We start from the raw sequence: 12285 nt of genomic DNA, 5'->3' as shown, positions 1-12285 counted from the left end.
TCAGAGAAGACTAGCTTTTTGACATACACTTTATAATCGTCACTCTTCATTGTGAACTGCAAGGTCACACGACTCAGTGGCCTGAGGAGAGGCATGGATGCACTGAACCACTGCCAGAGCAGCTGAAAAAGAGCTCCTATTCATGGCAGATTACATGTTTTGAGCTAACTCTGACAGACAAGTGTACCTGTCAGCTCCATGGCAGGCTGATTAGGTTAATTAAGTCCTTGCCTATGAGTACAATAATTAGAACTGTCAGTTTTTTAAATGATGACAGAAGAAAGGCAAGATTCAAGGAGAAGCACTGGAGTTTGGAAGTACTAACTGTATAGGAGGGAAGCCATAACAGACAGTGATTTAATACTTCCCTTCAGGCAACCTCATTTATGAATAATGCTGAGGGAAGGAGAAAATTGTGTCCAGTGAGGGTTGTTTTCTTTTGCACTTACAGTAATGAGAATTGAGATGGTCAATGAGTTTATAAATAAGATTTATAGGCTGCAAGCATAATTGTAGCCTTTGGGTAACCTTGGAAAACTTCACTCTTTTCGCAGGAAAGGTTTGCAGAACAAGGAGAATAGTGTATATTTTCTCATTCTCTCAAAAAAGGTATAAGAAGCCACCTCATGTATCCTTGTAGCTTTGGATTTATCAGTAAATGCCGTGTGCCAGAGCTGTAAGTTAGAGTAGCAGCACGGTTAGTAGTGCAAAATGTGAAGAGGGAGAAGCTAAGGGAAACAAACCCAGGAGAGCCATATGTAAAGTTAGGTAACATGACTCTACTCAGTCCTGAGAAGCCTCTTAGGAAGTTTGATTTTTTTGCCTCATGTTTTCAGATGTAAATACATTTGCAGGAGACCAGAGAAAAGAGAACAAAATGATAGCAGGTCTGGAAAACACAACTTGCTTGGAGCAGAGTTGGAATTGCTTAGTTCAAAGCAAAGAGAAGACTGGGGAGGAAGAAAGGACACTCATGATAACACCCTTCCAGTGTGGTAGGTAGAAGTGTGATGATCACTTGAATCTCATGGCAGCTGGGGGAGGGACAGAAACAAGTCATCTTACATTGTGGCAGGAAAGGGTATGGTGGAGTTGGAAAACTTTTTAAGTGTTACCATGGTCAGATACTACAGGAGGCTGTCTAAAGGTGTTGGGAAAGTACTGGGAAGTGTTAAGAAGATGAAAGGTAAACATTTATTTGTATTAGTGTAGGAAGATACCTTGCTACCTCTTACAGCTCTACCCATTGGTGACTCTGTACGGGATTATGATTTAGCCATGCTCAGGTTAAGATGCCAGTAAAGCATCTCCTAGAGGAAGTCAGGAAAAAAATAAAGATGGAACAGGATGGAGGAAAAAGATCAGGAGCAGCAAGACAATTTTTGGAATTGGGAGTAAGAGGAGGTTTGGAAATATGGGTAGATCAAGTTATCCACGGAAAAGTGCAGATAACGAGTCCAAAAGCAATGCAGGCACCCCAACAAAGGCTGTTGTAATGACAGATGGAGAGCAGAAATGAAAAAGTGGAGGGAAAAGTAATGGAGACTAGTCACTTTTGTAGAAGGGAGTATGACTAACAGCAGAGCCGAGGAAGAAGGGACTGAACATTGGCCTGAAGACCTGGCCATGGAGAGGTCATTGAAAACCTCAGTCATGCAAGGACTATGGTACTGTGTCCCAAGGTACAAGAAAGTCTTCATTTTAACCCTGCAGCATTAAAATCAGATATAAAGAATGCAATTCCATGTCTTTTTATAAAGACCACATCTGCCTCTAATTTTCTAGCATGCACACATACACCACAAAGAAATAATGTAAGCCAAGTGTTAATTAGAAAAACCTTCCAGACAACATTAACGACTTGTCTTTGTGGAGCTGAACTAGTTCTCATCAGACTAGCTTAATCAGAGAAATGTAAATGTACTGTTAAAATGTCTGTGTAACTGTAACTGATGTTCAGTTTGATTTGGACATGGTTTGGAGAAGAAGTAACACATAGATATGAGGTTCTCAGCCATTTCCTGATATTGCTTAAGAAAATACAGTCACTGTAAAGCACAGAACATTTCCTAAGCATGGCAGTGATAACAACCTCACTTTTTACTGACACTGGATAGGTTTTCTGGGTCGCTGGCACCACATGTTAGAAGAAGCTCATGAGTTATATTCATCTTGAGGAAAAGTGCCAAAGCCAATCCCCCTCTCACCAGCAGGGACTGTTGACGTGTATGAGCAGCTTTACCAGTTTAATGAATTGGGTCATTAACAGCAGTGACTCCTCAGGGTAAGGATTGCCTGTGCTGTTTTGTGTTAAGCAGAGGCATCGCCAGCCACCACTGTAAGTCACGCTGCCTGCCCGCTGCCAGCTGTTAAACGCCAGTTGTTGAGGAAACTTCACTGCAGCTTTTTTTCTACAGGAGAGAGATAAACAGTATTTAAATGGCACAATGTCACGCTCTGCTCTGTGACTGTGGTGAAACTCAAGTGGCTTTGGCTGGGATATAAAGATGAAATTCAGGGGTTTCTGATAAGCATGGCATTTTGTTATTCGAGCCCGTCCCATCCCACTCAGTGCTCATCCCTGGGCTGTGTGCAGGCACCCATCTTGTTTGCTCCTGTTGACGAATACACAGACAACTGTGGAGCCTCTGTTTTAGAATTAAAAGAAGAAAATAAGAAATTAACAGAGACTGACTCTCTAAATCATGGTAATGCCCTGAAATCAAGTTAGAAAGAGAGCGATGCTGTTTACCTTCTTTCCAATGCTATCTAGCTTAAGGGAGCCAGGGATGTCCATGCTACTGCACCAGGAATAGGAAGCACTACAATTTTATTTTTGCACTTTTTTTTTTCCTGACAGATTTACGTCCTGTCACACTCCATATACTAAAATCAGGCTAGTGACTGCCTCACACAGTATTTTATGAGAAGAAAGTACTTTTTAAAGAAAAATTCTTTCAGGCTTCGACATACAAAGAAATTACCACAGGATCATGAGTCTCTGCTTCTCAGCAGGGAGGGTGCATGCGTGTGCTGTCATCCTCCTGCAAGTGTGTGGGGAGCTGAAGTGGCTGCATTACACAGGGAAACAAGGAGAAGCCCCCTTGAATTTACCACGGGGAAAGGACTCACAGTCACTGAACAAGGGCTCAGTTTTTACAAATGACTCAGCAAGTGGGGAAAAAAAAGTTTCACGTGCAACTATAGGAAATCTTGACTGAACTGGGCTACATTCCTTTTAATTCTATAGTTTCTGAAAACCTGTAAAAACTCTTACTTTTGGCCTTACACTGGGGCCTTAAGTCCCTGTTTTGAGACACCTGCCTTTTGAGACATGGCATGGCTTCCTTGGGTGGTGGGGTCCTGGAGCGGCAGTATGAGCGGAGCTGGTGCGGTGGGTGCAGGCGGGGACCAGGTACCCAAGGGCAGCCATCCATCCCCCATGCTGTTCACTGCCAACAGGCAAGCACTGAGCAGAACCCTGTAGGCTTTGTTGAGATTTTGGTATGCGTTTATGTGGACTTCTTCTGTGTAGGGCTGCTGCTTTTGGACTTACCAGAGGGAAAAGACCTGCCATCAGAGCATCCACCCAATCCACCCGACCTAGGTGCAGGGTTCACCCAGAGGGATTTTGTCTCCCAAATGCTGATTACAAGGAGGACCTTGTGGTATTGTGCAGGTATTGGGCACCCAAGCAGGAGACAGCATAGGGTCATTTGATGCCTTCTTGCTCTGGATTTACAAGGCAATTGCTGAAGCCAATAAAGTATAATGACCAGTATATTGTATTTTATAAGCAAAAAACAATGGAGGGCCAAGTGCTGGGGAGGTAAAGGCTAATGGTGTAGCCTTAGGGGTCTTTGAGCATATGTATTTCATAGGCTGATGATGATGTCTACGATTATCTGGTACAACACATGCAAGATGCTGATGACATGAAAGAAAGAGTCAGGGTTAACTGGAGGCTGTCTTGTAAAAAAAAAAACCCACCCAACAACAAGAACCAGAGGAAGCAAGCAGTAAAACCCCTGATAATAATGACAGCTTTAGCTGCAAAATGGATATCAAGACCCAGGATTTTAACCCTTCCTAAATTAGGGGCTGTTTGGATGTGCAGTTATATTTTGGGCATGTTATTTATAAATAACAAAAAGGTCTTCATGCAACCTGCCAATTTACACAGATGGACGAAGACAGCTTTTGAGGCTTAATAAATGCTTTTTTTGTTTTACAATACTACATCTGTTTTAGATAATGCAGGAACGCTGTTTAATAAGATCTTTCATATATGCTTCCAGTTTAATATCTCTCCATAATCGCTTCAGATACTCATATTACAGAAATTAAACTAGACAAATGGTACAGTGACAAGAGTCAGATCTGAGCAACGACATAAACCAGAGAAGCAGACTCAATCTGTATAAATGCCCTGGTCAACAAACTAATAAAATTTTCTTTTCTTCTCCTTTGACAACGGCTACATTTTATTAAGCAAGCCCCTTCTGACAGCTGCATTAATACAGTTAGATGTTGTTGCTGAGAAATTAATCAGAAAAATGTCTGGAAATCGGTTAGGTTGCCTTTTGATTTAAAAGCAGAGTAAATTTTGAAATACAACCATTTAAAAATAGATTGAGCTTCTGAGTTGCCGTTGTGTATAACTCAAAACTCATTGTTCGACTAAAGTCTGACGACTCAGCCAGTCGTGTCCTTTCTTGTCTGGTCTCACAGTCATTTTTATCAGCATTCAAGACTTCATCTAATTTTATTGTACAAAAAAGTCCAGAAGAGTAAAATTTAGAACTGTGGCTCAAGTGATATAATTTTGGGTAACTTATACACCAGTTTATGCCAGAAAAGTGCATGCCCATTTAAAATTTTACTACATCCTAAATCCAGTGAGGCTAACTCTTTATTTTCAGGACTACTGCAAGTGCTGGAGTATAAAGATCATTAGCAAATATTTTTACTTATACCTATATTGACTGCACCCCCTCCCTGCCTCCCATGACCAAGTTTTGCATGGAAGAAAGGAGGAGGCAGAGATTGCCTGTGAATATCAGAAGAGCTTTGCACAGGTAGAAGTGGATGTCTGTCTTGCTGTCCCAGACATTGCCACAGTTTGGTGCCGAAAAAATTTTTTCATTGTGCTAAATCCATGGTAGTAACATACAAGCATGCTGCAATGCCAGTTCTCTGCTTTAGATGGCTTTACAGAGGCCTTTTGTTAGCAGAGATTGCTGGAGGAAGTTGCTGAGGTCCACTGAGATCCGCCCAGGTCAACTGTCAGACCTGTGCAGCTGATGCTTACAGCAGGGGAAAAAGAGAATTGTAAATGGCTCCTCTATGGGCTCCTGGAAACCAGCAGCAGCCCCTTCGTTGCGTGGGGCATCTCCTCTCTGCAACCCATTGGCTGCAGGAGTCTGCCAGCAACCACTGCAGCCCTTGGCCGGTGGCCAGGCAGTGGCCCACGTGGAGTGGCCATGGGTGGGGGTGACAGGAGCCCGGTGCAAGTGCTGGGAGCTGAGAGGAAGGGCTGCCATTCATACAGCCCAGCTTGGCACCGAGCCTCGCTGGCACGTTTGGCACACGGTGACAACGTAGCCTCTGTTTGTACCAGTGGGTCTTTTAGTCAGCGTGCATTTGGAAAGTCATTTTGGTCCAGAGAGAGACACTTTGGCTGGGGAAGCTTGGGTGTCCTGGTGGAGGAAATTCCCACCTTCTCCACAGCTGTTTGCAGGCTCCTTGGTCCTTGTGCTGGGTAGGTGGTATCATTTGAGCATTTCCCATGAACGACCCATGCAGAAGAAGCGAGGCAGGTCACACATGTGCTTGTGTGTGCCTATGCATGTATATGAAACCTAAATTGCATGTAAATGACCATGAGGTTGGTGAAATCAAGGATTTAAAAGGTAAAAAAAAATAGTAAAAAAATTGAAACCGAGCAGGAACAGCATGGAAGACCTGAGAGCATTGCAACGACAGCCCGACAGGGAGCTTGTTGCGTGATGTCGCAGCCTTTTTCTGATAGTGTCAGCCCTACTTTGCCCTTTCTCCCTCCCCTCTCCCCGCTGTCCTCTCTCCATCCCAGGCAGTGGGAGCGGCAGCCACAGCATCTCTGTTCCTCAAGGGCTGTTTCGCGTTGTTCTGCAAGTCTGCCAGCTCACTGGTCTTATGCATATGGCATAAAATCGAAACATCCCTATCTAAAGTCTTTTCCTATAGGTATTACTGATCACAAAATAGATATATTTCTGAAGTGTTGTTCCACAAACCACTTTAGTCTCTATTTTAGACTAGCTACCTTACCTGCTATTAAAATTTATTTAGATTCTATGAGAAAGTAATGAGTGAGAGGGTTTTTTGATGAAGTTTGGTTCCCACCATTTTGGTTAAACAGAATATATTTAATGTCCCCTGTTACTGCATTTTAATATGTATTTAATAAAACTCATTAAAAGCCAATGCCCAAACCCTTACCTGCAGATGGATTGTGATGCACCGAGGGCCCTTGTATCACGGTTTGCTTCCCTCACCGCAATGGTGCTGATGATCTACAGTGTGTGGTCTGATGAAGCTGTTCTCCACCCTGATCTGAAAGGGAGAAGCAGCAACTCCCCGATCTGACACTGGGGCTGGTAAAGTGAAGTGAAAGGTCCTGACTTTGCTCTGTCTCTTGTCTGACATCACTTACCAGGAGCCACTGCTCCAGCTGGATGTCACAAGAGACAGCTACATTTTGTTCTCCTTCTTCTGAAATGTGGCCATGACCCAAGAGGTGGTGATGGAGACATCTCTGAAGAATACGAAGGGAGCACAGAGAAGCCTCTGATCCCTCTGCATGCCAGGAGGTGAACTGTTTACTAGACAGTTGAACTGGCTTAAAGTCTCCATGGGGCTTCAAACTCGTCCCTCCGCTGTAACAAATGGCTGTATATACCATGGGGAGGAAATCAAGGGACCCAAACCTGAGGATGACTGTTTGGATAGGAAAGGAGCAGAGGCTGATGCCTTGGGAAGCAAAGTCTTGATCACCTCTGATCTTTAAGCTCTTTTGAACATTATGAAATAGAAGAACTGTTTCTTACCTGGGTAAATCTCTCTTTCTACCACTAAGTCCCTGGCTGGGTTGAGTTGGCAGTCATGGTGCTAAGCAGGTGCTGTGGTCCTGGCTGCCCATGGTGGTGGGGTTCCTGCGTGTCATTTCAAATCCTTTGGGAAAATAATTGCTATTGTGAGCACCACACACACGCACATACAGAGGCATATCACGAGTATCATGATGTCATGTTCAGTTCCTGCAAGCTGTTACTGTTACAGTGGATTCTCATCATATGGCGGACTACAATACATTCATTTTTTCTTACCAAAAAGTCAAGGGAATAAAACACGCTCTCTTTGATTAACAAAGAAGCCAGATGTTCAGAATAATTTTTGAAGCACGAGCAAATTCAAAGCCAAATTAAGCAAGTGTGTCTGGACACAGTCTTTTCAAGCTCTGTTTTTTCTCTCTTTAGTCTCTCAGCATGAAAAAATAAAAATCTTGCTGGGTGGTAACACAAAAGTTGATGATTAATTGTAACCTTCTCTCAGGGGTATTTAATTGATGGGAATCATGTCACACATAGCCCTCAACTGACTCTAAGCATTATCCATATGCAGTAAGACATTACAAAGTTTTCTCCTTACATTCAACCCCTCTTATGAGCCAGATAATGTCAAGGGCTCAATTCTGCTTCCTTATTTAGAATTTAAGCACCATATCTGAAGGACACTATTGGCTACATTTTCAACATGAAAGGCAGAGATTCATGAAGGACAGGTCAAACTTACTCATGACAACATGGAATGGGTTATGACTTTGCATGAACAATTGCTGATTAAATTTTTGAGAAGTGCAGGTGTTTGGTCAACAGTGTGCGTATTTGTATAGCAAACATGGTAACTGGGCTTCTGCAAGCAGAGAAGTTTCTGAATATATACTTTTGTATTGGCCCTATGGAACAATTAGCTCTTCTGTTCCGTGATCAACACAAGGCAAGCACAAATTCCTCAGGAAGTTGGTTTATGTCTTTTACACAATAAAATATATCCACCTAAGTCTAGGGGCCTTTCCATAAAGAAAATTCAGCCAGATTGTTAGTTTGGGGGTATTCAGTCAATCACTTCTTTAAAATATTTTAGTGTCCGTCTTTCTTCATGTACCACCCGAGCATGCATCTTACACTGCAATGCGTACAGATGCATGCACACTGTGCACCACTACTGTACAGGAAGGTGCTTATTTTAATCTAGAAATAATTTCTTCTTGTGAGCCTGGTTGTGGTCTGGTTTCGATTTGTTGGCTTTGTTTAGGTCCCTAAAGGATAATTTAGGAACACAAGTAACTTCCAGAAGGCTTGTAGGATGTAGACTTTGGAAAGTAGCACGATTAGTTGTACCAGTATCTACTGATGTTGAGCATTAACTTCTTAATAATGAAGTCTTTCAGACCAAGCACTACTGACACAATAGCACACTTGAATCTAGTGGCTTGGCTGAACACAAGATAGGAATCATTTCCTTTATCCTTTTGTCCAATATATTAACTTTGATCTCTATGTATGGGCAATTCTCATTACACTACTCTTTTCTTAAATCTGAACTTAGTACTTATATCACATGTATATTTTGGGCTATTCACTCCATCTACCACAAAAAAAGTGGTGTTCAGCTAGATATGGATTCTTTCATGCTGAAGGAGGTCAGAACAAACTGTGCGTTCCTTTGTTTATCTCAACAGAAATTTTATCACAGATTATTTTCCATTGATCTCAAATCCATAACATATTGCAGCAGAACTAAAAGCCAAGCCGATATCTTTGCTGGATCTCCATTCTTAAATAAAGTACAAAGACATTGTCATTTTACAGCTCCATAACATACAATTCCTTCTTGACTTGCAGAAATGAAGTGTCTTTTCCAAGTGTCGAAAGAGGAAGAAGGTTGCAGGTGTAATACTCACAAGTTGGAATGAATATTGACCACTACTGTGGAGTCCCAGTTTTGAGGCACTGAGGATGTGCCTTCTCCTTGTGTTCGGCTTTACACAGTGCTAAAAGCAGCAGTGATGTCAATGCAGTTGTGAACACTCAGCATTTATTTCAATTGGGCCTGAAAGTCTCAAGCCAGGCACTGAAAATCAGACCATCTGGAAGGTGTTACACTAAAGCTATTTGACTCTACAGCGGAGAGAAGGAAAATCTGTTTTTCCAGAGTGATTGCAGAGCTGACCTCAACTGGGCAGGTGTCCTGTGGGGAAACTGTGTGTGATCAGTAAGTGAGAGCTCTATCCTGTGTTGAGGTGACGTTTGGGAAGGAGTTAAGGTTTCATAGACTGTCTGGGCTTCTCAGTTTCTAGGTATTTAACCCACTTTTCTAATGTAACTCTGTGTGTAAAAGTTCACAGGCTTCTGGGAAAACAAACTGGAAGAAAAAAATATATACAGCAATACTATCATACAGTGTGGCATTATGGCCAGGGTAGGTAATAGAAGTCTCATAGCCCTGGCCTCTGACATATGAGGTGCTGCAGTACTGGCCAGCAGTACTGGTTATCACTCCCTGCCTCGATGCTGGGATCTATTTTCGGTGTGTAGAGCATTTTCACTGGAGCTAGGCCAGTTCAAATTTACAGAGACAATTTTTCATCCTTGGCTGCTTGGTATAGAACAGGTTCTGGAGGAGAGTCTCTGACCAGCGATGCCTCGCCCAGGGCTGACCCTAAGCTGTGGGAGTGTGGGGAGTTCCGATTCTGGCTCTGGCCCTCGAGGAGAAGGGACATGAGCTCACACTGTTTCTTCCCAGTGTGACTCTTCTCTGTTGTCACTCTTCACTTGTCTTCAACCTTCTTCCCTCATCTAGCCAATTTCTGTATCCAGCCTTTAATTTTGTCACCCAGCTCCCAAGGTGGGCCTTAGAGACCTGATCTTACCCAGGGAAGTCAGGGCTAAGACCACAAGGAAAAGCCTGCAGAGCTTCAAGCTAGACCGTGCATGGTAGTGGGCAAAATCTTCAGTAGAAAAGGTGCTGAGACACACAAGGAGCTACAAAGCCTGTGCAAACTGTGTATTTGAAATGTCTATAGCTTTGCCAAAAAGTAAGACTTTATGCAAAGCATTGTTGCGTTACCTCAGCAAAAATTCAAGTGATGTGCTTCCTATTTCAGTCATAGCACAATGATTTTTGAATACACTCAAAACAGTTTTCCTCAGGGAGACACTTGCAAATGTAAAAATGGTCCAGGATGAGGTAAAGTCCATAGCATGGAAAATTTCAGCCCAACATTGGAAGTTTGACAAAACTCTCTGCAACAGAAAAGGGATGCCTCTTGTAGGACGAGTGCTGCCAAATCATGCATCTGAAATAGTTAATCCATGGAAAAGCAACAACAGAAGCGGCTGGATGCCCATGGAAGCACCACACATCTGTTTCAGTGCCCAACACGACATTCCCCTGGGAAAGTAGGAAGGGATTAGGCAAGCAGCCAGAATTCAGCCAGAACTGCACCAGGGTTAACACACCCTTTCCTTTTTCCTCCATATTTTTTTTTTTTTTTTCCTTCCCGTCCCGGAGGAGCGATACGGACTTTTTCTTGACCACAAGAGGTCAGGGCCTCCCAGCGCAGCCTCTCGCCGCGCACCCGGCGCCCCGTCGCGGGGAGACTCTGCGGGCAGCGGCCGGAGACCCTGCGAGAAGGCGATTTGGGGGCCAAAGCTACTTCATCCGCCAAAGCACGGCACCAGGGGATGCGGCTACCGCCTGTTCTGGGACTTCTCTGTCCTTCCTGGGGGCTGAGAAGGGGTTACTGCTGTATTTCGTGCCGAAGGGTCCCTGGGGACCTCAGCTGAACTCATGAGAATGGTGGCACGCTCTGCCATGTGGAGCCTCCAACATCTTGCTTGATAAGGGAGAGAGGAAGATGGAGTGACTTTTTCAGTGTCATCCAGTAGGTTGTTAGCAGGATGTCACCTCCTCTGACAACATGTTGGGGAAACCACCCTGTTCTTTTGTGTATCTGAGGGAATCAGAAAGCTTCGGGGGTTAATCCTCTGATAATGCTAGATTTAGCTGACAGTACTGAGAATCCTCACTAATTTTAGGTAGACAGGCCTCTACGTCAAACTTAATTTCATCAAAAATCCAACACTATTGCACTTTTCCTCCTTCCTACAACCCGCTTGCTGTTCAGGAATATTCCCTTGTTGCTGCCTTCCTTACACTGGACAGCTGTTTGCTGCAAAATCTCTCACTTCATTTAGTTATGCAGTGCACAGAACAGAGGGGAACAATCATTCCTGAGTCAAGGAATGTTATACTCATTTAAATTAAATCAAACAATATACTGGGAAGCTGTTTTCAACATGGAAAGAATACCCTTGCCCTGAATCATCTCATGTTTTAAGATACTCCTTGCAATACTGAAACATCTTAAACTTCAAGTTATTGCTAAGCTATATCTGTTCTGACTTTAGGTCAGTTTCCTGCTTTAAAGTTTAGGTTAGCCAGTCTAATGTAAGCAGCTTTTCCAGTTTTGAAGTTTGTTTGTTCCTAATTTTTTTTGTTTTGATTCTTAGGCAAATAATAAATAATTTATAGAACTTTCTTTCCTGTTGCAATTTTACTGAGTACTCATTTACATGTACTTATAAAATAGATCATAAAATAAATAGATATCCAGTTATATAGATTGCACCCTGTAATAGCTGTGCCCTCTTCCTAGGTATCTGTAGAATACACTCACATGAGTTGCAAATGAGAGTCTTAAAGAGAAGTAGTGTCTTCATTTTTCTGCATTTTTCATATTTTAAATCCTTAATGTACCCAAGAATAAAGTTATTTAAATGCATGTTTTTCACACTCAGGCTGAGATAGAGCCATATAACCTTAGAAAGTCCTATATAGCTTTTGTACGTTGCAGAGAAAGCAGAGAGGGAACATGATCCTGGTCTATAATTGACTGCAGTGAGAGAAAATATTTGAATGCAGTGGGATCTGCAATCAAGTAAAGAGGGAAACAGCCTAATGATTCAAAGGTGAATCCAGAGAAACTGGAAACTAATGGATGTTTGTAAAATCGGAAGTATGTGCCTATTGGAACAGCACATCAATGGATGCAGGAGGAAAGCAAGCAGTTTGCAAAATGCCTCCGCAAGTCCTCGAGGGGCAGCCAGGTGCTGTGACACCCATTGTGGTGGACCAATGTTGGCCTTTGGATGCCACATGAGCCCAGGCTGCATCTCTGTT

At 43.0% G+C, this 12285-nt stretch overlaps 1 long non-coding RNA gene across 1 annotated transcript in view; it reads right to left on the bottom strand.

Moving 5' to 3' along the window:
• Window positions 1-6620, bottom strand: part of LOC128903048 (uncharacterized) — a 37045-nt gene extending 30425 nt beyond the window's left edge. Inside the window, exon 1 of the long non-coding RNA XR_008463953.1 lies at window positions 6481-6620. This is a non-coding gene — a long non-coding RNA (uncharacterized LOC128903048). The remainder of the gene's footprint in view (window positions 1-6480) is intronic.
• Between the last annotated feature and the right edge of the window lie 5665 nt (window positions 6621-12285).

The sequence above is a fragment of the Rissa tridactyla genome, chromosome Z (genome assembly GCF_028500815.1).
Source record: "Rissa tridactyla isolate bRisTri1 chromosome Z, bRisTri1.patW.cur.20221130, whole genome shotgun sequence".
NCBI classification, from domain to species: domain Eukaryota; kingdom Metazoa; phylum Chordata; class Aves; order Charadriiformes; family Laridae; genus Rissa; species Rissa tridactyla.
Note: the sequence above shows the minus strand (reverse complement) of the source record. Positions and strands in the feature narration are given on the sequence as shown.